This window comes from Diorhabda carinulata, chromosome 8 (genome assembly GCF_026250575.1).
Source record: "Diorhabda carinulata isolate Delta chromosome 8, icDioCari1.1, whole genome shotgun sequence".
Taxonomy (NCBI): Eukaryota; Metazoa; Arthropoda; class Insecta; order Coleoptera; family Chrysomelidae; genus Diorhabda; species Diorhabda carinulata.
The window spans coordinates 8,881,776-8,907,109 of record NC_079467.1 but is presented as its reverse complement, the minus strand read 5'-3'; the positions used below and the strand labels follow the sequence as shown (position 1 = coordinate 8,907,109).

General features: G+C 31.6%; 1 protein-coding gene across 3 annotated transcripts in view; it reads right to left on the bottom strand.

Annotated features, from left to right (window-relative positions):
• Positions 1-25,334, bottom strand: part of LOC130897564 (calcium/calmodulin-dependent protein kinase kinase 1) — a 509,686-nt gene that overhangs the window by 219,170 nt on the left and 265,182 nt on the right. The gene's annotated exons all lie outside the window — the stretch shown is intronic.

Here is a 25,334-nt window from a genome sequence, read left to right as displayed (position 1 = left end):
CACATCGCTTACTTAGTCGTGTGACTAACTAAGAAAAACACATTTTTTGCCAAAAATCGATTTTATTCAAAAGAAATACAATAATTCCAACGCTTATCTAGCTTCTCGATGCCGTGATTGTAGAAGTATTTGTCTTTTTTCTCAAATAGGCTCCAGTTTCAGCAATTGCTTCTTCATTTGAGCTGAAATTCTTGCCGGCGAGCATTTTTTTGAGATCAGCGAAAAGCCAGTAATCACTGGGGCCAGATCTGGACTATACAGTGGAGGAGCAATTCGAAGTGTAATTCGTTCAATTCCACTATCGTTGCCATCGACTTGTGAATCGGTGAAACAGTGGTTTTTTTCTTCAATTCAACAACTCTATGTGGTATTCGGTTTTGACTGTCTCTCCCTTTTGGAGATGGTCGATGAACAATATTCCATGTGCATTTCAAAATACTGAAGCCATAATGCGAAAAATCTTATTTATTACGTGTAAACATGACCAAACACTGCTCTGAATCATCAACACGTTGTTGTTTTTGATCAACTGTGAGTAAACGCGATACCCACTTTGAAAAAAGCTTTCTAATGGTCAAATGTTCATGCATAATTGTAAACACACTGCCCTCTGATATGTTTATGGCCTCAACTATCTCACGCAATTCCAATTTATGATTAGATATAACCAATTTGTAGACTTTTCAAATGTTTTCTGGAATTGGTCGATGAGAACGATCACCATCATCGGTGTCTGTACGATCACCATCATCGGTGTCTGTACGATCACGTTAAAATTTAGCAAACCGATAACAAATGGTGCTTTTCGATAGAGTATAGTCCAGATAACAATTTTGAGGCCATTGCTGAACTTGTACAGTTTTTTATCAAGAAGGAATGATAAATTAACACACGAAATCCATTGTTTTGAAAATAACAAATGTAGCATAACTTAAATGGCTGTCACTATTTTCTTACTAGTAGAAATGTCATGAAATTTTTCACATGGTCTTTTGAAAGTTGGTACTTCATAAACTTCATATGGATTTGACAATGGCAGCGCCATCTATGTGTCAGCCAAACGATTTATGAGTGATGTTATATATCATATATACAAAATAGGAGCTAAAAGTCGCAGGATATTTATCAAGAGTATAATATATTATAGCCTCACGTACAATTTCAAATTCATCATATAACTTTCGGGTAGATCTAACCACTTCTCTATATGTTGAGATGAATACTAATAAACTCTGAATCCAAATTTAAATAGAATATACTGAAAATGTCAAAAAAGAAACACAATCTATGTTATATTAAAACTTTTTCAAGAGTATAGGGATATTTTTCATGTTGAAGGAAATCAGCATACGTTCACAAGTAAAATATACCGTCACATTAAAACTTCTAGTGAAGTACCTATTCCTAATAAATCTCACAGATATGCTTATATTTCTCGGGCTGGATAGGTAAAATGGCCGCCAACATTACTTTTTTTTAAGGGGAATAGTTGATATAAAAGTTTCTAATAACAAGAGCATTCAATTGATTGAAATAATTGAATTCAATTCGATTATTTGTTTCTCGTAATTACGTTATTTTTTATGATTTTCCCATTAGGACTAAATAAAAATTTAATACGTACTACCTTATACATTCGACAAAATCAGTAATGACATCATATGTCTAAAATGGACACTTATATGAATTATCATTGTCAGAATACAACAGGTAAGCTAATTGTTCAAATAAATATTATCTGATTTATTCAATTTCTTCCAATTAGAGGACTCCCTACGTGAATGAATGTATGACTTTCCGGTTGAAATTTTATTTCTTTAATATTCATACAAAACTTATTTTTATATCCCATAAAATATAGATAGAAATACTTAGATTTCTATGAAGATGATAAAATTTATTATAGATTTAAATTCATACTTTTTTAATCGTATTCAAGATATTTTTATATTTTGTTTTATTCTCCTTACTTTCATTAGTTGACACGTTGGCATTGTTTTCTACAGGTATTTTTTCCCAGTCACCACAATATCACCTTTCAACTCTCTTTCGCAATCTATAGGCGGAAATTGTTCACAAGAGTAAATAAATCTGGAATGCACTCAATAAAAAGCTCGAATGCAATTCAACTTCAAACATTTGAACGGCCTTCTGTTATCTTATGTTATCTCCTTCAGACTTCTTCTCCTACTCTGGCTTTCCTATATAAGGAATATATATATATATATATATATATATATATATATATATATATATATATATACATATATATATATATATATATATATATTAGTTTTTTCAATAATTTTTAAAGTCGAAACGTCAAATTATATCTTTTATCTTAAAAATTATTAAGAAAACTAATTTTAAAACATTTAGATGCATTAATATATAAAAAGGTCTAAGAAATAAGAAATTAAAGAAATTTATATATATTCATTGCCATTGTCCTCATTTCGTCCAAAGTTTTCCTCTTTTTTAATAAATCTTTTCCTTAATAAGTCATTTCCTTTTGAGTTAGAATTTCTGAGTCCTTTGGTGATAGTTTTACTGAACACATTGTTGATTTTCAGTCCACAAACATGATTTTGATATGGTCTCCAAACACCAAAGATAAACTAGAACTAATTTTATTTGTCCTACAGATATATACGTCATACACTAATGAACCTTCTCCTTTGGAAAGAATTCCACTGGGAAAAAGAAATTCTCTTCATGTTAACAATTTAAATATATTCGAATGCATCCAATAGTCTATTGTTTATACGAAATCTTACAGAGTATGACAAAATGTAACAATTGTTTAAATACAGACAGAAAATCTATTGAGTATGAAATTTTTCCGTCGAAATGAGGAAGGTTTCTTTGTACGAACAATTTAGTATAGAAATATATAAAAACATGACTTGGTAATCGTAAAAAGCGATTAGTACGAGTACTACGACGGGTCGTAGTCAAATGATAGGATCTTTTCTACCCCAACATTCGTAAACTGTGATCTCGTTCTGGGTCCGCAATCAGCTGATAAGTGATATACCTGAATTTGGCTTATAATTTCCGAAAAGCCCTAGTGTAATAGTGTGAATTTGAGTGTTGGTTTAGTAACAGTAAACAGTAGGTTGAGGATTTATTGCTTTAGTTTCCATGTTTATTAATCTAAAATAAAGGAATAAATTTATTAAACACACTTATATTAGCTTCACCTGTGTGTGGGTTTGTGGTCTTGTTTGTTTGTAACTCTCCTTTGTTGCTTATTACTGTTAGTATATCCCACCACTTGAATTGCGTTGGTTAACCGAGCGGGATAAGGTATCAACTTCCAGATTCACCGGTTTTGGGTTTTGTTTTCGGCAATTTTTTTTTAGAAATTATCACTGCAAATTTTTTCTTCACATTGTAAAAAATTTGACAACTGTCTGTCCTCTGTGGAAGATTTACTATAGTACCTAGATTAGTATTACTTTCGAATTCAGCATCTTGAATTTAATTATGTTGTTTGAGAAGAATTTCACATCCGTGCACTCTCTGTTGGAGATTTAGAATAAAAATGATGAGAAAAATCTGATTTTTGGCAATAAGTCGAACTGCAAAGTGGAAAAGATGGTTTAAAAAAATCAAAAAAAACCCTTTGTGTATTCTTGTGAAAAATGCGTGGGGCGCTTTGTTCTAAATTTCTCGTATATCGAGCGCCCGACGCTTTTTTCACAATGATACTCGTATTTTTTATTCATTATTGTTTTAAGCTCATTTAAGTACGCGTTTTTCAGTTTCTTTTTCAATACATTTATTTCTTATTTGTGTTCGTCATTATCCCTCTAATTGACATCTTCTCGTTTTTAAAATTGATTGTGGCTTCCCTGCTGCATCTATTTTCTTGATTGTCCAGCATGTTATTGACATATCTTTTTAATACTGTTGCAAGTTTTATAAGTGTGAAATCTAGGTGCAATGATTCGGGGCGATAGTGTTAAAAAGTCCAACTGGGAAGAGAGACAGTGACGACACTATAAAAAATATGAAAAGATAGGAATCACAAGGGGAACAAGGATCAAATTACTACATATGTTGTATTTAATAATGGTTCGGAGACCTGATCGTTACAACAGGTAGATAGACGTTGGATAGATACGGTGAACAGATTGAAGAACGAATGTATCAATTCTGAAAGAAGTGAAGTACCACTGATACTATCAACGCTTTTGTACACATTTTTTGTATAAATAATGAGTCGCAACATTTTACGGTTGTTAGTGCAAGAAAAAGCAAACCGGAAACGCAGACTGGGTATATTTCATTTTACTTTGGACAAACGACACAGTTACAATTCAAGTATTAAGGCTGCAATTATACCAACGTAAAACAGAATACAGTGGAAAACTACAATAAGACTACTAATCGACCATAGGGTCTATTGTTGATAGTTTCATGTAATTTCACACATCCTTATTCAGAGTTTAATAGCTTATATTCAACTCAACCTACTATTGCTGTGTTTTAAAATGGTATAAATTATAAGTTAAAGTAGCCTGAGCTGAAAAATTCACAATGTTTAGATATTGTACTGAGTCATGTTCACTTACGAGAGTATCTGAGACCGGTTATAACAAAGCTAACAACACATTAACAATTTATTGGGCTCTCTCCCAGATATAAAAATCCTTCAATGAACTGGCGTCAAAATATTCGTTTCATTTCTGTTTCATTTACATTGATGCATCCAAAATGACATCAGGAAATGCTGCAGCTTACATTTGTAACGACAAAAAATTTGCCCTGCGTCTACCTAACAATTGTAGTATTTACACTGGAGAAGCATTTGCTATACTCTATGATCTAAAAATGTACAGAACAGCAAATGAAAAAAATTTCATCACTGATTCATTAAGCACACTAACAGATATTAAAACTTTATACCCATCACACCCGATCAATCAACTCATTAAAGTGGAACTTTATGCCTTACAACATAAAAACATCTTGTTTCTGTGGGTACCATCACACACGGGAATAAAAAGCAACCTAGAAGTAGACTCTTTAGCCCTAAATTCAACCTTCACTAATAACTTACCAATCATTTCAAAATTTCCCCACACCGACCACAAATTATTTTATCCATAAAAGGGCACATATACCAAAAATAGTAATTAATCTGGAAAGAAACCCAAACAAATAATACCCGAAATTAAAATCAAACTGCCAATTCCTTACAGCCAACTCTATAGTTTATTAGTCAAAGAATGAATGTGAAGATTCCCGCCAGGAGGTTTTCTCACTGGAATTAATTTTCGCAGAAAGTTTATTGGTGGGAAAATTCAATATAAAACAGATGAGTCAAGTCATTAGATTTGGTGTAAACAGTGTATTCAGTATGTAATCATTGATGATAACTATGATATGAAATTATCTCAATTTGAAGTGACACTGTATGAAAACGGTTGTTCGAAAACTTTTAGTTTTGGTTTCATTGTACGCAGAATTTATTTCTCTTCAAGTTTTATGATAAACATTCTATTGATAAATGTAAATTTCTTATTTCTTGGTTCTTTTGATATATTGATTGTTCTTGATTTTAGGTCTCTTCTGTTTCAAAATTAGGTTTTTTTATAATTTTTTAAAATATATTTTGATAAAGACTGACGTTAAGTCGAAGCGTCAATTTTTTATCAATCTCTCAAAAATTATTTAAAAAATTAATTTTAAAACAGAATAGACCTAAAATCGAATATATCAAATCAAAATCAGAACAAAATATATTTTGATAAAGACTGAAGTTGAGTAGAAGCGTCAATTTTTTATCAATCTCTCAAAAATTATTAAAAAAATTAATTTTAAAACAGAATAAACCTAAAATCAAATATATCAAATCAAAATATATTTTGGTGAAGACTGAAATTAAGTAGAAATATCAATTTTTTATCAATTTTCCAAAAATTATCAAAAAAAAAATAATTTTAAAACAGAATAGACCAAAAATCAAATATATCAAATCAAAATATATTTAGGTGAAGACTGAAGTTAAGTAGAAACGTCAATTTTAAAACAGAAGAGACCTAAAATCAAAAACATTTATATTACGGAAAACCTGATGTTAGAACGACAATTTTCCAAAAATGTCGAAAATTGGTCCAACTTTGAGGTGCAGTAGTATTGGAACAAGTGGACAAAAAATTTGCGACATTCTCATATATTGCAGAATTTAATGTTCTAGAATTTTTATAGTATTACTGTATTACGAGTTATTTTAGGGATATTACGGATATAAAGATTCCCCTTTTGAGGGTACGTTTCACCCTCCAACAACCAAATTAGCACAACTACGGTGAGGATAGTCATATTGGAGTGAAAATGTATCCTTTAAATTATAAAGCCTTTTGTAGCAATTATTTCCGATTTGAATTTCAATCCTACTGGACTATACGAGTTATCGTGTACTACGTAATAATGTATCGTTGATTATTTTGAAGATCTTGCAAACGGATATAAATAAAAGAAAAAAGCTAGATCGTCAGCATAAAATAATCTACCTTAGAAAACACTGTTAATCTAGGCAATATAGTTGTGCATTGTTTCCTTTCTGGTGGCTGATTTCGTTGGAGACATGTTATAGGAGAAGATGCACCTCGATATTTGAAGAAAAGAAAGTTTTTCAAGAATACGTTTTGCATTTGATTTTAACAGAAAAGAAATTTTTCTCCTCAAAAGACCTACGAAAAAATTCAAAATTCGATGTTATCATTATAAAGTCTTTATAACTAATTGATCTCTCAATTTCACAAATATATAGTATGGAATTTGCAATCTGTAACTGTATAAACAAATTGATTCTCGCCCTGAACGACATTGCGCATCACGTTTTCTTCAGATGATTGTTTGGGAATGCAATATACCGCATGTGAAATGAACTTTGCAATATATTATTACGAAACTTCATAGCGCATGAAAAATGCTTTAATATGAAAAAATAATCGTCTAGAAAAATAAACCGTCAAACTTTGAGGCTCATTATTCATAAATTTGGGAACGATGAAATGATCATGTAATGCTTTCATTTCAACTATTTGGCTCGTGGAGACAGAGTAGAAATATCGAGACTTGAGTCACTCGAAAGGTACTGGAGCTGCATTGGTACTTTTCTCGGGCTCCATTCAAAATAAATTGATGGTTTTTCCAAATTTCATACCAACCGACGAGAGAAATTTATTTCTATAATCTATAAAATTATAAAATCAGACCCTTCCTTCTTACCTTATTAACCAACTTTTCGCAACAACTTCAGAGTGAGTGCATCTTATTCTACGTTAAATTTGCACAATTCTCAAGTGAAATCAGCCACCAGGAGAAAAACGATGCGGAATGATTATTTTCAGTATAAAATTCCTGGACTATGTGAGTTACATCCATATTTTATGAAGTAATGTTTTGTTTTATATAAAAATTCTTGGAAATTTACTCAAGCTTGTATGAAATATTTCTTTCATGAGTATCAAATATCTTTTACTTAGAATCTGAAGCAGGAAATTTCTAATACGTATGTGTAAGCTTCAGGAATTTGAGAATCAGGAAATTCTTAAATTTTAAAATTTTTACTTGTTTGATCAACCAGGCACACAGATGATACAGTAATTATTAAAAAAAAGATTATAATAAGTGAACTAGCTACTGTAGTTTTGAGATTTGGCCACACTAATGTTAATGTATCAAATATGATATTGCCAACATAAAGTTTGACATTGTTAATGGTAAACGTTCTCAGAACGTGTTCTCATACGAGTGCTATTTAAGTTGTTTACCATATACTTCAAACATTCATCTCAAAGGTCACAAAATGGAATTAAATCGCGAACCTTTTTGGCCGATGATTTTCTATGACTTTCGACATTGATTACAGTAACAACAGTGTACCGATAATTTCGTTATAGCATGAATTTCGTGAAGTTCGTCCAAAATGTTGTGCCAAAAAACATACTGTACGTAAAGATCGACATGAGACATACCGTGAGGTTGAGGCATACATGGACGTTAGTTCTATTCGCATCCATTCAATATTGCATGAACATGACTGTCAAAAATATTTGTTTGCGTTAGACACCTCATAATTTGACAATCGCTCAAAAGTACGCTGGATGGGTCATCCAGCGTACAATACAAAATCAAAAATAAATTGCGAAATCACCGTTCTACACCTGAAGAGGCGTTTGATGCATTCAAATCACATGTTTTGGAGGTATCTCAATCGGAATAGAGAAATGCTTAGACAATTGATTCAAACGCATGCAATTGTATATTACACACCGAGGTGAGAAGAATTTCATTACTTTCGAGAGATTAGATATAGTTAATCAAGACGCGAAGCGTCGAGGTTAGCTATGATCTCGAGACAGGAATGAAACTTAAGTGTACTCTTAGCATATTTTGGAGAACAAACCAGACAAGAGGTTTCTTGACAGTGTGCAGTGTGATTCGAACGATGCTACAAATTGAAGAAAAAACTGATCTTTCGAAACATGAGAAACTGTTGTCCTTCCTAAAACGACAAAATGTGGGCTTCAGGCTCAAGAAATAGAACGTATTTTCCAGTAAAAATATAGAGGATTTTTAAACAAAGCTCCAAATGAATTTCTACCGATACAGGTGATATATTTATGATCTTTAAATAAGTATTAAAAAATCATGTTTGAGCTTATATAAGTATACAGTTATTATGGTATTATATATTTCTTATTGTTTTAAGTCGCATTAATAATAGGCGTATCTGAACCTTGTCGGACGGACGAATTAGTGAAAATGAAAATTTTCTATTTTGCTTTTTTTGAAGAAAAAATTTCGGTTGAAATTCCATATTCAGAAATACATAAAAGTAGATCATTTTTCATTACTGATCCAGAATGGGCGAAGGTCATTCGAGACTACATGAATTTGAGAAAAAAAACATAGAAATCGATAGATTTTTTTAGCTTAGAGAAGGAATATTAAGAAATCAACCAATGGGGTAGTGCAATAGCTAATTTTTCACAAGCATTGCTACTTTTTTGAATTTACAGGACTCGAAAGGCTCTACAGGCCACGCTCTAAGAAGAACCGCCGCTATGTTACTTGCCAACAGCTGTGCAAATGTACTCCAATTAAAAAGGCTGAGGGGATGGAAATCTAGTACTGTGGCAGAACGTTATGTGGATAGCTCAATGGAGAATAAAACCCAAATTGCCAATATGCTGTCCCAATGTGCCATGTCTTTTGAAACTGTTGAAAGTAGTTTAAAGTTGAACGTGAAAAAATTAATCATTTTTTGTAAGTATATTTTCGTATAGACAAATAGTGCATATGAAGTATGGATGTTAGTATAATGTAATATTTTGTAGAAAGGGAAGAACGTTGTTGTTTGAAATTTTTGTAGAAAAGAGAGGGTGCGATAAATAATTCATCAACATCATTTTATATACCTATTATCAAGAACTAAAGTGAATACAATAGCGAAATTATTATAGCATTTTCCTAATAGGTAGAACGCGAAGGCTTTTAGATAATTAGGAAAAGTTCAGAACTCCTTTTTTTTTAAATAGAAAAAGTTTAAGCTACTACTGAATAAGTTAGACATAATGATGACTAAATTATGATAATGACAAAAATGTATTAACCGTTAGCGGAGAGAACTCTATGGAAAATATTATGAAGCTACCAGGGCAGCATATTTATTGCAGCTCATATTTTGAACAGCTTCGGAGTATATGATGTAATACCCTGCTGCACCTTGGATATTAAAGTATATGATTTTGAAAATAACGGTAAGCCCCAATAAGAAATATTGAAGGAATCCGACAATTATTCAGGATTATAAAATGAGTATTTGTCGATTCTAAAGCAAACAGGGATACAAATGGGATTAGGAATTGGAGCTTTCAAAAACAATCATCTGATTTTATAAATAAGTTTTTTTACATACAATATACAGGTGTGTTTCAGATGCTTTACAAATGTCTATCCGATACTAAAATTCGTTCCCCACCTTACCTAGCTAATATTGAGTGATGGATTCGATGGCTGCTATAATACAGCTTTTCAGCCATGGTTGGGTGGGAAGAGATGTAAAAAGAGTCCACACAAAAAAAATCACAAACAGTGAAGTCAGGTAACCCTGCAAGCTAGTAATATAAAGCGGAAAACATTTGGAGAATCTTGCTCAACTGTGTAATTTAATAGGGTTTCTCGGACCTCAATATATTCACCATGTGACGAATAACTCAAATGGAAAGTTGCATCGTCACTAAATACTACCTACTATGAAATCTCTATAAGAATTCTCCACACCTTTGTCTACCATCTGCCTTTGGATAAACTCACAAAACTCAATATGTCATCCTTTGACACTTCATACAAAGCTTGTAGTAAATGCTCTCACAAGTGAAACAAGCTGGACAGACATCGAAGGAATGTTGAGTACCCCTCCAGCAGAAAGAGTGGATATCTATCTAATGATGTGCATTTATAGAGACAGCCTGTGTCACTGAATTGACGCAGAATGATTTCTATTGTGCATATGACTATCTAGCGAAAATAACGTAAAATTCTGAATCTTCTTTTTTCTAACATCTAACTTTTTTCAAAAGTTTGGGTCATAGCAATATTATATCATAAATGCTAAAGCTAAAACACCGAGTATTAACAAATCACGTTTGAATTTGTAATAAAATCTCTATCATAATTCGTTATAGACAAGCCACGTAAAATCAACAAACAGAAGTAAACAAACACTTAATTAAATAAAGACACAAATAATATAAAATCTAAAAATAAGTATACACGAGGAAACTACAACGAATAACGAAGTTACCTTTTAAAATGTACATTTGAAAATTTTTATATGTAATATACATTTCATGTATAAATTTGCAACATAAAACCAGAGAATAGAACCTAAAATAGTTGATAGTTTGTATATTAAAAATCCAAAACAACATTAAACCAGTGTGTAGCATTCTCCGAATTAAATATTACTATGAGAACGGAAGTTGTTTATAGAGTGCGAGATTTAAATTGGCAACTGACTGTGCATTTTTTTTCATTGTAAAATATTGAGCCCTCAACTAATTCTGAACGTGGAGTAGGTAGATAAAGGTCGTACTTTTCTAAGTGTATAGTTGTACAATGATGGTTCTAAAATTGGAGAAGATTGCTTAGGAATTAGTCAACTCAAAGGGGAATAAGGAAGAAAAAATAAATATTTCAAATCTTTTAAAGAAGTCGCTCAAATTGAATCACACCACACGTAACCCAAAAGAGAAAGGCATATCGGAGATATGACGCAATAAGGGCTTAATAAACTGGATAAGTTTAGCTCTTTGGAAACTGATCTTAGAACAAAAAAGGCAGAACTTAGTTTTTTAGATAAAGCAGAAATATGTAACTTCTATTTGAAAGAATTGTTTACAACAAGCCGTAAAAAATGTACAGATTCAACAACGTCAATGGTGGTGTTCTTCAGTGCAAAAGACTGCAATGAACTTTCATGGATAAAAATTTAGTTTTAGAAGCGTTAAAACACAGAAATCGCACCATGATTTAAGGGTGATTGGGTTACTAGATTTGATCGTATAAAGTGCCAAAGACATATTCTACAACTGATATCTAGAATAGATGTCGTTGATAAACAGAAGAAACAAAATAGGGCCTAGTTCTGAATCTTGAGCAGCTCCACATTCTATTGGCTTGTGAAGAGACGTCATTGTATCAAACCTTACAAGCTGTATTCTGTATTCAATCGAAGATTCAATCTATTACTCATAAGAGAAGGCATAAATAAACCATAAATAAACGTTTCAGATGAACCCGGAATACTTTTACTATTGTTAGAACCATCCTTAAATCAGTAATATTAACCCACGTAAAATTTACGTTTCAATATTTTCAGTTTTCACGCCGGCAGTATTTTTCCCTACTGTTTCTCTACTGTGAGAGAAGAGCGAGGATTTTTTATCAATTTATATTTGGTGACAGATTCACACTCGAGTATGTGAAATTTACCAGTGCTTAGTAATAGCATTTGTGAATAGATATGTATATTTTCGTTGCGTTGATAACAAGCAGAAAGAAAATCATCTTTAGTAGAATACGGCTGTCACAGAGAAGTAATTGCAGAATATTTAAATAACTGTAGTAAATTAGTATAAGGTTAAAAAAAACAGTACTTTTATGTGCATCATTGAAAATTATAAGAAATGACCAGTTCATTTCCTCGACATTAGAATTAGTCCTTCGACTAATTCGTGAAGCAATGAATAAGATTACTAGAGTTTGATTAAAAATTTTAGAGAATATTTATGCCAAATTTATTGAAAATACAGAGTCAGAAAATCGTACAAAGAAAAAGAAGCTATTCTAGTTCAGCATGTTTTCTATTCCAAAAATAATGTCGCCGCGTCTTGTTTGCTGAATAGCAAGTAAAATAATGACTAAACACAATAATTGTGCGCCTTCGGGTGCTCAAAGACAAACTTCTTTATAAGATTTTGATAAAAAATATGAAACCGCTCTTTTTCGATTATGTTGAAAGGAGTTTAGTAAATGCACCGGCTATATATTTCTTGAGAATCCTATGATTTTTTTAAGGCGACAATTTCTTTGTATTTTTATAAGCTGTACACTTTATGATATAACAGTTTTTATATACACAATTTTTCAGAAGAATTTTATGTTTGTTTGTGGTATTCTCGAATCAGAATTATTTACAATTATGTATTTAAATAAGAGATAGTTTACCAGCCAAAGTGAGTAAATATTTTGATGTCATAGTGAATACATCGAAATATTGAAAGGTAAACAATGAATTTAGATAAATTAGAGTGATCAGAATTAGAAGTGTTCAGTAAGTGTTTTAGTGGATAGTAAATAGGTTATTGTATTGAGTGTTATTGTATAAAAAAATTTCGTACGTAAGATGAACCCACTGTATAAAACCTGTTTAAACAAATAAGAACATGACAGTACAGTGCAAAATGTCGTGGTCCAATATTATCTATTCTTTACATTCATTCCTCAGTTGATGATAAAGAAACGTGGCAATAGTTAAAGGCTTTTTCCTTATCAGGGATATTAGCACCAGCTTACTCATGACGGCTGCTGCTTTGTAGATTTAGAGCTTAGTAAATTGTTCGACAAATTTGAAGAAATTTCATACACTTCACTAGTATATAAAATAGAAAATGTATAAGTTTTACAGTTTTGTCTAGCAAAAAAAATCATAAAAATTTAGTATATTGTAGTTGACCCAACTTTTTATCCGTACCTGTCTCGGTGTCTTCAGGCAAAACTAAAGAAATAATATGACACAAGAAAGGCTTGGAGATTTGGCAACCATCTCTATTGAATCCTATTTCTTTGAATAAATTTATTTCACCGAAGCCAGCAAAGTTAGTTAATTATAAGTTATAGGCAGTTTTTGTAGAAGGACTGATGGATATATTTTTATATATATATTTATATATATATATATATATATATATATATATATATATATATATATATATATATAATATATATATATATACTCTAAGCCACGTACTATTTAGTTTGACGTTAAATACTCACTACACAATATTATAAAGTTTTATATCCTTTCTTCTCCGTATTTGTGCTAGAGTTATTAGATTTTTGTTCAGTATATTGAAGATTTTGTTCACTTTCGATATCTTCTTGAAATACAACGAAACGAAGTCTGTTTGAATAGAGATTTCGTAACGTAGTAGAATTGAAACGAATCTTCCTGATTATATTACGATAGATGTCTACATATTCTAAATTTAATTTGTATCATGTTAATCTCCATGAAAATATGGAGGCTGCTAAATTCCTTAAAAACACATCATATCAGAATTTAGCCGTAAAAACATTTTTATCTGTTCTAAGAGAACCTCTAGGTACCACCATTCGGTGCATGAAACCTTCTTCTTTAAAAGAGGCTATGTAATATGTAACTCAAGGAGAAAATGTTCATTATCTTCAAAACTCTTTTAACAAAAATTCGTAGAGATCATTTTTCAATAATAATAACAGATCGAGTCATGGACCATTACAATTGTCCAATCGACCTCCATTTAAATCAAACACCTCGAACCACATATTCAATAGGCAAACTGATGATTTTCCTTCTCAGCCTATACCAATAGAACCTTGACCAATATATCGGAATTTTCCTAGAAATTCTTGAGTCTTTAGACAATCGAACTCGAATACCAATGTATTCAGGCCAAATACGAACAACATAGATTCCCCAAACCATCGCCGATGTCAACATCGACGAGAAACACAAATCAGTTTACTCAGCCCAACAGACAATTTCAGTCCACAAATAGTAGACCCCCAAGTGACAAGTGAAATTCAAGAAGAACCTAGCATAATTAGCGATTAGAGATGATTACGACGACTTGTAAATGATCATGAATGTTGACGCGTTCGATGACAATGACGAAAAACAAACTCAAGACGCCCATGACTAAAATAACACGGTAAATTCAAATTTTGACGAACATCCTATAGTAGGTACTCCTATCACCGAATGTGCAGTCAATTATGGTAAAAACCAAGAATTCAGTAATGCACTCTCCGGTAAAACCTAAAATAAAAACTCTCTTTGGAAACAAACAACGATTCTACATTCAATTATTCAAAAACAACTTTGTTAACGACCCTATATATTTTATCAAAGAATATATCGCTCCAGATGTCTCTTATTACCTATATTTTGAAGACCCAACTCTGTATGAACCATTCTCAGTTTGTTTACAGCAATATTCCAAATTCTATTCCATTAAATTAAAAAAATTACCAGTCAAACTTGGTAGCGCAAAACTTATTCAATTTAATTAAGCTCAATAAAATGAAAATTGAAGAACTCCCGAATAATTTAAATACAGTTGATTTTATAGAAAATCAGATAGAAACTAGATTAAGTGAGTTATTACCTCAACAGCTGAGAACAAAATGTGGATTAGTCAATGGGCTTGGATCAATTTTTAAAGCAATTAGCGAAAATTTAGATGTTAACGATGGTGAACGTTACGAGAGACTTATTAAAGAACTTCAACAAAATCAAAATTTCTTATATAAACGATCAAAACAAAATACTCTAGCTATTTCTATAATTGACGATTTTAATTTAACTATTCGACAAATAAACAAAAATGAAAAACTGTTGGAAAACAAAATTAATATGATAAATTCATTCATTCGAAATCTGTATAGTAATAGTAATATCTTCATTAAAGACGTACTTAATATGTACGAAATTTCAAATTCGATATCACAAGATGTAGATTTTCATTTTTATTTGCAAAAGCGGGTATCATGCACCCAAGTATAACAAAAAGATTTAGACATTCTCATTCCATTGATGTTTCTTTGCATGGAGGAGTTTTTCAAGTCTGCAGCGCGGAGGGCTAAATCTAGAGTATTTGGTGGGATTGGAAGAGACTTAAAGTTTAATTAGTTCTAATAGTCTATGAAAAAAGTGCCATGTGTATATTGTAAAAGGTCTCCAACTTGCCAGTCGGTTATTGCATTAAGCAGCTTGCGATTACGTTTTAATACAAGTGTATAGTAATGAATTTTTGTATCTCTCGTAAATAGTTTCAAAGAGATTGAAAGAAATTCTCATTTGTTATTTTTGTTCCATTCTGGGAGCACGCTGAAATCCTATGCAAAAAAGCTTTTTTATGCTGAAATAATCATAAAATATATGCTAACACCATATATCTTTGTCATTTCTACCTCCTTGATTTCACTTTGGGTTTTTACAACATAAGATCCAATTTTCTTGAGTTTACCGCTCGTTATCCTGATCATTGAATATGATTGTATGACAACGTTTAAACTACTCATTCCAGTCAATGGTGGTTGAATTCAGAGAAAAAGAGTCACGATAATAATTAAGCGCATTTTTTCGGATTGAAAAACAATCTATAAAAGAAATTCTAGTTCGTCCGTTGTTCAAAAAAAGTTGCAATATACTATAAGAGGAGATGTTTTTGAAATATGACAGCGTTTAAAAGATTGTATTTAAAAAGAGGAATATGATGAAACAATCATGGAAACTTTATCCATCAGAGTGAATATTTCCAATTATTTTTAGTTTAAAACATATATAGAATATTGTACATTAAATAAGTCTTGATTCCTCTAAAAATGATTGTATTATATTATTCTATTCGAAATAAAAAAATTGAATCCTCCACTGTTTCATTATTTGAAAATATCGTATCAACATCCAAGAGTCTATTCATTTATTGTCTTATTCATTCTATTTGTCTATCACATACTGTATACAGATTTACGTGAGCAAATCTCATTCAAATTTTTATGATCTTTTTCATATTTACCAACGTGTTAATTAACTACCAGTCTATAAAAATTTCAATTACAAACATGAACCCACTCGTTACTAAGAAACGATAAGACGTCAATTTTTTCATGTAAAAATAGAAATATAAGTAACTAGTAACGAGTAAATCCAAAATTCTTTTCCATTCGTAAAAACAAATTGTCCGGTATTCAGCTGGCATTTTGAAATCATTATAATATCCTGTGGTATATTCGTATATATTAATTAGCGAAATGAGCATCTGCTGGACAGATGGTGGTGAAGGTAGCCACAGGACTCATCATCAAGTGTATAATAGTTGCTGGAGAAAATAAATAATAAATAATATCGTTTTGTTCTGAGATACTGTAATTTTCTCTAAAATATAAAAATTGGAGCTGTTCGTTTTTTAACGAATATAGGTTTTTTTTTATTATACATGGTTATACATAGTAGATTTCAACAGACATTATCTAGAAATTTTTTACCAAAGGAGTACTAAGATGTTGTTTCTTATATTATTCTAAAGAAATTGTCACAGTAGAATTTTTCTATTCTTGGATACATTTTATGTTCATGTGCCGTGATGCACATTATATTCAAGATGGATCTTCCATAATTGCCAGGCGTTTGGATAAAGCCGGACATAGGTGGGCTTTTCGATGGTGTTTCCGTCAAAAATAAACGGTGTGCGGCTTGTTCGGCTTTTTACATTTCGCAAACGATCTTGGCCGAGCACAGTCGGCGAGAGTCGACTATCGGTCGCTTACGCAGGTCGAAGTACCGTCCACAGAACATACCCTACGAAGAAATACAAACTTAGTTGTTATTCAGTGGAACTAACATAATATAGCGTTTTAAATAAAAATATAAAAATTTTGAAAAACAGCCTTCTATAAAAAACAAAAGAAAATTTTGATCCCACATGATTCCATCAGATACATCTCTTCGTCCTCCACTTCCATTAAATGATGATTCACTCACTGAAAGTGAACTGATTTGGATTACAGTTCACAGGTAAGTGTTATTTTCATTTTCTTGCATGAGTTCATTCAATGCGGCTCTGTTTGTAGATCCCTGATCTGAACTGTAGCAACCACTTTCAAATTTATATTTTGCAGCTCCTGGATCCTATGAAGAATAATTTGTTTAAAGGCAGATATCTGCATTGTATGTGATGTAAAATAATATTTAATACTTTGCTTCCAACTCGTCCTTATCCTCTAGCTAGAAAAACTAGTGCATTGTTAGCCAACTGATTTCTCCTCACAAGGTGTCCAAGATTTACATATCTTAAAATAGAACTTTCATGCTTTTCATGATGAAGGCCTGTAGACACAGAAATTTCATCAAGTAATAATACACAGTGGCGATCAAGTTCATTCATTTTATTCACTTGGAGCTTCAATTGCTCTATGATAGTACAATTGATAGCAATTTTGAAAAGGTATTGTTAACAACATTCCTTTCAGTTTTGAAACTGAAAGCAACTGAAAATAATTTGATAAATATCTATACAAACTAGGACTTCTTTTATACATAGAAAGAAGAAAAGTTTTATCTTGTATAATCCATCCTTGTATACGAATATTTATTAACTGTGAGTATTCGTTACATTTATATACTTAAATGTTTTCTTCAATGCCTCTAACTATTCTTCAGACTGTTCCTAAATTTTGATATTTTGGCTGTTGTATTCCGATCAACCTGATACGTAACCATTACCTTAGGTGTTAAATTGTTCTTGCTAGTTACAGCTGCAGTAAAAAAAAAACCCGATTTTTCTTGGTCAAAACTATTAATTTCCTCTGTAACAATGTAGTATTATAGAAAGAATTTTCTTTATTTAGTATACAGACATGTAGATAATGAAGTCAGATGAGAGATAGGATTAGTTGGGATGGCTTCATACTTCAAATTTTTTCTATTGCAATTTGTAAAATAGGGCTTAATAATAAAATGTATAAGCCAACAACAGATCCATCGGAGGTGAAGTGTGAGCTTTGCGACAAGTTAATATCAATAGCCAGTGACGGAAAATATGACCTGAAAAAACATTTAAATACCAAAAAACACCGTGAAAATATTAGAACCGGTTTGTGACTGGGACTACTTCAGTTTTTCACAGGATAAAGCGCAATCAGTCATCCAATTCGTTAGACTGTACAGTACCACTTCAAAAGTGTCTTTATGCTGATTCAAACATTGCGAAAGACTTACCCTGTGCGAAAACCGAGACAGAAGCAATTAAGAAAAATGTTCTTGCTCCATATGTTTTAAACAATATATTGGAGGACTTGTCTAATATAAAATACATAACCGCTTCCACTAAAGCAAGCAATTATGGTGCTATTTTGACTGTTAATTCAGTATTTTGACTATTAAAAAGATGGAATTCGGGTTTTCTTAATAAATAATCAATCACAACCAAATAAGACATCCAAAATGAAATCTAATTACCTTACGATTCACTACGTAACAAATAAAGATAAACTGCTACATATTTTGGTGGCAGGCAGAGGAGGACCTTAATAATGTTATCTTCACATTAAAATATCTAACGAATAATCAAAATATTATTGGAGTCGGCTGTGTTGCACATATTTTTAATAATTTTATCCACAGTGCTCTTGATTCCTTACCACTGTGTTTTAAAAGTATTGTCATGAAGATCAACAGTTATTTTGCATTTACCGTACATATAACTCAAAAGTATTAACTCAGAAATAGAAAGTCATTTTAAACAAAAACTATATCATTCAAAGACGTGCTGGCTAAGATTTTTTTCAGTCATAGAAAGGATTTTAAAAATGTTTGAACCCCGTAATTCTTATTTTCTTAAAAAAGAAAAGAATAAAACGTACAGAACTCTGAGAGATTTCTTTGAAAACTACCTTAACGAAGGCTATTTGTGGGCTGTTCATTATTTCATTTATCAAAACTACATCAAATATACAGAGAAAGCTGATGTTTCCGTAAATAAAGTTTTGAAAAACTGTTCTGAGATAATGAATAGCATAAATGCAAGAATTGAACAAGACTTTTGTCCACTGAAAGTGACTATCATTTTGTGTGAATTCAAATAGAGCAACGAAAATTCTGAACGGGTGACTGCTTTTAAAGAGTATATCAAAAAGCTGTACATTTTTACATTACAATATTCACGATCTTGGACTGAAAGCTTATATAGACACAAAATATTTCATATGGATGACTTTGAAAAATGTTCTTGAATGGAATCAAGATTCCGATACTATAAGTATCTTATCATAATACAACGTCAAAATAGACGATAGCAAATGTTTTGACCAACTACAAAATATTAAAATTTTCAGAACACTGATAAACAGCTAATTATTTGTCAGTATTACTTTGCTATCCCAGGACATAACGCAAATGTTGATTGACCTTTTTCTTGATAGGTCAGCAATGGACGAAAGAACGCAATAGATTACATGTTGACAATGCTGGTTGTAGGATTCAATTTAAAACGTTTGGTATGTAAGGACTTTTATATATACATTTTGGAAGAAACTAAGCTATTAAAGCAGGTTTCTTCAGACAAAAAATAAAAGTAATTATTTTTATTGTGCATCTCAAACGTAAAAAGTTTTTGATTATTTTTTTTTCAGATAAAAAAAAACTCATTTGTGCCTTTCATTAGTATTTAGATGAATTTAAATATGTTTATAAATGTATAAGTATTGAAAATTTATTTTTGACTGATTTCTATTTCACTGATTAATAATGAAGCAAATACCTAAGACTGAATTGGCATTCGATTTTATTTATTATTTCACTAGAAGTGGTTCATCTGTCCAGCTATTAGGTTTGGCGACCTGTCAACCCTATTCATAGTAGACTTAATTTGTCATTGTAAGATTGCAATTGATAAATGAATAAAAGATCATAGTTTTCAAACAACGGTTTAACATTGAACTTCCAATTTCAATCTTTTCCCTTCAACTTCAATCCATGTTTCTTTTTAATGCAGATCTGTCCTAAGGCAACAAGTAGACGTCGTACGATGCAAGATCCGGCGAATAAAGTGGGTGGTCTATCATAGCATCTTCTCGGCCGTCTTAAAAATGTATGAAGCACTCAAAAACAAGTAGATGCCACCAACAAATATACTCGCTACAATTAATTATAAGTTACAGTTGTAGTTTCTTGTGGAATATTACAACAATGTGTTGCTGTATTTTTGCGACAATAATTTTTACGGTAAAACAAAAATAGTCCCTATACAAACGAAAGCTATAGCTACACTGGTTGGTCTACATACACGGTAGACATCGCATTCGATAGAATAGGCTTCAGGCTAAGCAGCTGACAGTTGTTAAGATTTGGCGCAAGCGTACTTTTTATGTGGCAGTGCTAGTCAATAGCCACACTTCGTAGATTTTCTATTTGGACGTACGTCAATCACATCTACATATTCTATCACTTTCTGTTTACGTGTGGTGAACATTATTCTTCGTTCCATTACTAGCATATATGCTCATGTTAACGAGGTTTTGATTGGTCCCAATGGAAACAGCTTCTTCAATAGATAATGTAAATATTCACAGAAGACCTATTAATTTTAAATACCCTAACGCTATGCACTAACTAATTTTCTACGTGTAAAGTAGTCCAATTTGATGTATGTACGTATACAGAAGTTTGTAAGAACATATACAGTGGAGTCCGACAATAACATTGAAGTAATATTTCTTACGTATTCATAAATGCAAAGAGAAAATCCTGAAATACATCAGTTTTTGTAACATACTTCTAAATAAAACTGAATAAAATTATTCAGCTATTATTTTAATCCACTTGGAGTAAGTGAAAAAATTTAAACCATCAGGGGTTGCGAACGATAACTGGTCTCAAAGGGTTTTCAATTCTCTATTCAACAAAGTTTTGATTTTTTGACGTCGACACTCAAAAAAAATTATTTCATACAAACAAAGCCCTCAAAAAGATCAGACGGGTTTGAAATTTATTTTAGTTCGCTAGACCGTTCATAATTTTCAGTTGTTAATCGTTTATTAACGGTTTTCTGCACTTGGAATTATTTGAAAATTTTCGAAAATGAGAGACCCTTCCAAATAAAATTCAAATCATCGCAGATTACAATTTACGAAAAAATACAAATGACATCCGATGTTTTTCAAAAATATCATTATTTCGATAATGCAACTTTTACTCAACATGGGAAGGCTGACAAACATAAATGTAGGTATTGTAGTATGAAAAATCCACACTGGATGAGAACGTGACACTTTTTATTTATTTATATATTTACTTATTTATTTATTTATTCACACCTCTCTACAGCTCAAAGACCAATTAAAGGTGGAAAATACATACATAAAAGTTAACAATTTAACACTTAAAGTACAAATAAACTATGGTACATCTGGATGAAGTGTAAATATACACACAAAAATACGAAAAAAAGTGAGCAATCCTAGAATTCCTAGAATTCCATGATAACTCTGCCAATTACGAATAATGAGAGAATTATAGAACGGTAAAAATTCTCTGTTTTATGTTAGAAATAGTGCAACAAAAATATCCAGAGAGTTCTGCACATGACAGTCATATATAATGGAGAAAATTTGAGTTAGACCGGTGGCAACAAACCTAGCAATTCTGGACAGCCAACTTTATTCATCACAATTTTGTGAAGGAATATCAAGGAAGAACACATACGCCTAGTCGCTAGATCGTTCAGGTTAAACCGTTGTAATATTGTTTTGAGGTATTCCTTCTGGTGGATAAATATTATCAGACCTGCACAACATATAATTAACATACTTTCTGTGAATATTACTCATTTTTTTTATATGAGTTTGGTAGCCCGGAAAGATTGAATTCGAAAAACCAGTGAAGTACCGTGGTTCCAGATAATGATATATCACCAAAAGTCGAAGCGATCAATCGTCATACTACTTTTGGTTCAATCTAAGTCGAAAGTTATAGAAAATCATCGCACGAAAATTTGCGCGATTTAATTCCATTTTTTTGACGAAGACGAATGTTTTAAGTATCTGTAAATAACTCAAATAACCCTCGTATGATAACACGTTCTGAGTTCGTGCACCATTAAAAATGTCAAGCCTTATGATGGCAATGTGAGATTTTAGATATTCACATCAGTGTTGCTATATCTCAAAACTCAAATAACAACCCCCGTATTTTGAATTGGATTCTTTAGGGTTAAATGGCCAAATTTGAGGACTATAAATTTTAAATCGTTCGGCATAGAGATATAGTTGAAGTATTTACATGCCCATTCTATGTCAAGCAATTATCTTTCAATTGTACGATTTTTTTTTGTGTTATTCACTGTAATTGAAGTGTTCGCAATTGGTCTATTTGAACCAAGCAATTTGAACCTGTGATAAAAAGGCCCCCAATGCTACGTTTGGAGTATCTGTGGTTAATACAATCGGCTTATAAAAGTCTGGATAATGAAGTTTGAGTGAATTAGTTATTAAATTCACATATGAGATAAGATATACTTTTGTATAAGTTTAACGTTCTATTTGAAACATATAGATAATGATGTAGTTACTCTAGCGGAAGCTTTCATTTAAGGGATTTCAGTGATTAATAACAGGCTAAAAGTTAATATACATATACATATATATGTATATATATATATATGTATATGTATATATATATATATAATATTATATATATATATATAATAACAGGCTAAAAGTTAATATACAGTGCGGTCGTAAAGTATGGAATAAATTCAATAATTTCTAATCCAAGAGATATTTTCAAAAACCCTCGGACACGTCAATTTTATTTTTCGACGAGGATTTTTTTGAAGAAAAAATTAATATACAGGGTGTTCTCAAAAAAGCTGGGCAGGTAGCAACTTTGTTTTTTTAAATAGACACCCCCAATTTTTTTACATTTTCGGATTCCTTGTAAAATTCTAAGCATTTTTCATGTAACACTCCCTATACCTAACTTTAACCGTTTTGAAATTAGAGCGTGTTAAAAAAAAATCGCCTGGATATTACATTTAAGTCAAAGTAGGCCATGAGCAGCTGCAAACAAGAGAAAAATTTATACGAAATTAATAGAATCCACGGGTTTTCAGGTAACATTTTTTAAAAATTACGATTTTTACACGACATTTTAACTCTAATACCTAGTTTACATAATTTGATTTTAACAAATGTTGAAAATGTCTTCCATTTGTTAACTGGCAATAACCTAACCGATTAATAAATTCATTATGGACACTATTAATGACTTGTGGTGTGATACGTCGCATTTCTTGAGTAATACGATTTTTTAATTCTTCCATATCTGCAGGTTTTGTTTTAAAAACTTTTCCTTTTATGTAACCCCACAGAAAAAAGTCTAAAGGGGTTAAGTCCGGGGACCTTGGAGCCCATTCGATCGCCTCTTCTTCCAATCCACCTATTCGGCAAAATTTGATCTAAATATGCGCGAACTTGTGCATGGTAATGTGGCGGGGCGCCATCCTGTTGGAACCAAATGTTTACATTAGGTAAATCCTCTCCCGGATATAACGTTGCTAGGGCTGGTAGAACATCGTTATGTAAAAGCTGCAAATACCTTTCACCAGTTAAACTTTCTTCAATGAAAAAGGGCCCTACAATACTGTTTCCTACAATACCCGCCCATACGTTAATTTTTTCCCTATACTGAGTATGGCCTTCGCGCATCCAATGCGGATTTACGTCCGACCAATAACGGTAGTTTTGCGTGTTTACTTCTCCATTTAAATTAAACGTAGCATCGTCCGTAAACACAATATTTTTCACAAAGTTTTCATTCTCAAGGCACATAGCTTGTAAACGTTCGCAGAACTCGAGACGTCTGTCATAATCGTCTTCATAAAGTTCTTGAAGGACTTGCATTTTGTAAGGGTGGTATTTGCTTTTATGTAATGTTTTGATCACTGCTGTTTTATTAACATTTAATTCTGAGGCCAGTTCTCTAGTTGTAACATGCGGCCGTTCTTGGACACTTAATAAAACATCCAATTGTGTTTTTTCTGAGACAGATGGTCAACCAGACTTTGGAGCATCTCTTACATGACCAATTTCTCGAATTTTTTTTTTAATCTTACTTACTGTTGATTGCGAAATTGGAGTCCGATCGGGATATTTTTGGTTAAATAACTCGCATACTTCCTGTTGCGTTCTGGTTCTATTCCCATAGCCAATCATGATTAAAACTTCTATCCTTTGCGTCTCAGTAAGCCGCATCTTGATAATAAAATTAATTATAAAAATGTTTTTTCAAAAAGAAAAAACTATTGCGACCATGCAAAAAGATACTTTGATAGATATTTAGAAATCGAAAAACACTTTAGGCAATATCGAATTAAAAGCAAAATGAAATAAAGTGGTGTTTTGTGTCAAAAAGTCATAGCCTACTTATAATTTAATAGTAAATTGTTCATTCCTCTAATTTCAAAACGGTTGAAGTTAGGTATAGGGAGTGTTACATGAAAAATGCTTAGAATTTTACAAGGAATCCTAAAATGTAAAAAAAATTGCGGGTGTCTATTTAAAAAAACGAAGTTGCTACCTGCCCAGCTTTTTTGAGAACACCCTGTATATTAATTTTTTTTTTCAAAAAAATCCTCGTCGAAAAATAAAATTGACGTGTCCGAGGGTTTTTGAAAATATCTCTTGGATTAGAAATTATTGAATTTATTCCATACTTTACGACCGCACTGTATATATATATATATATATATATATATATATATATATCTTTTATCATTGGGCGGCAAAATTTTGATAGTGGGACGAAAAAGCGCGATAAGGAGCGAAACACGTCGATTTGATGAGTGTCCAAATTAATTAATAAAATACTATAGGAAACTGGAAAAAACTTGTGGCATAGTGAGTGGTACCTTCCGAGTGACCCCCACCTTTATTATATCAGAATCGTGACTTAAAAAAATTTATTAATAACAAGCAGATTTTTGTTT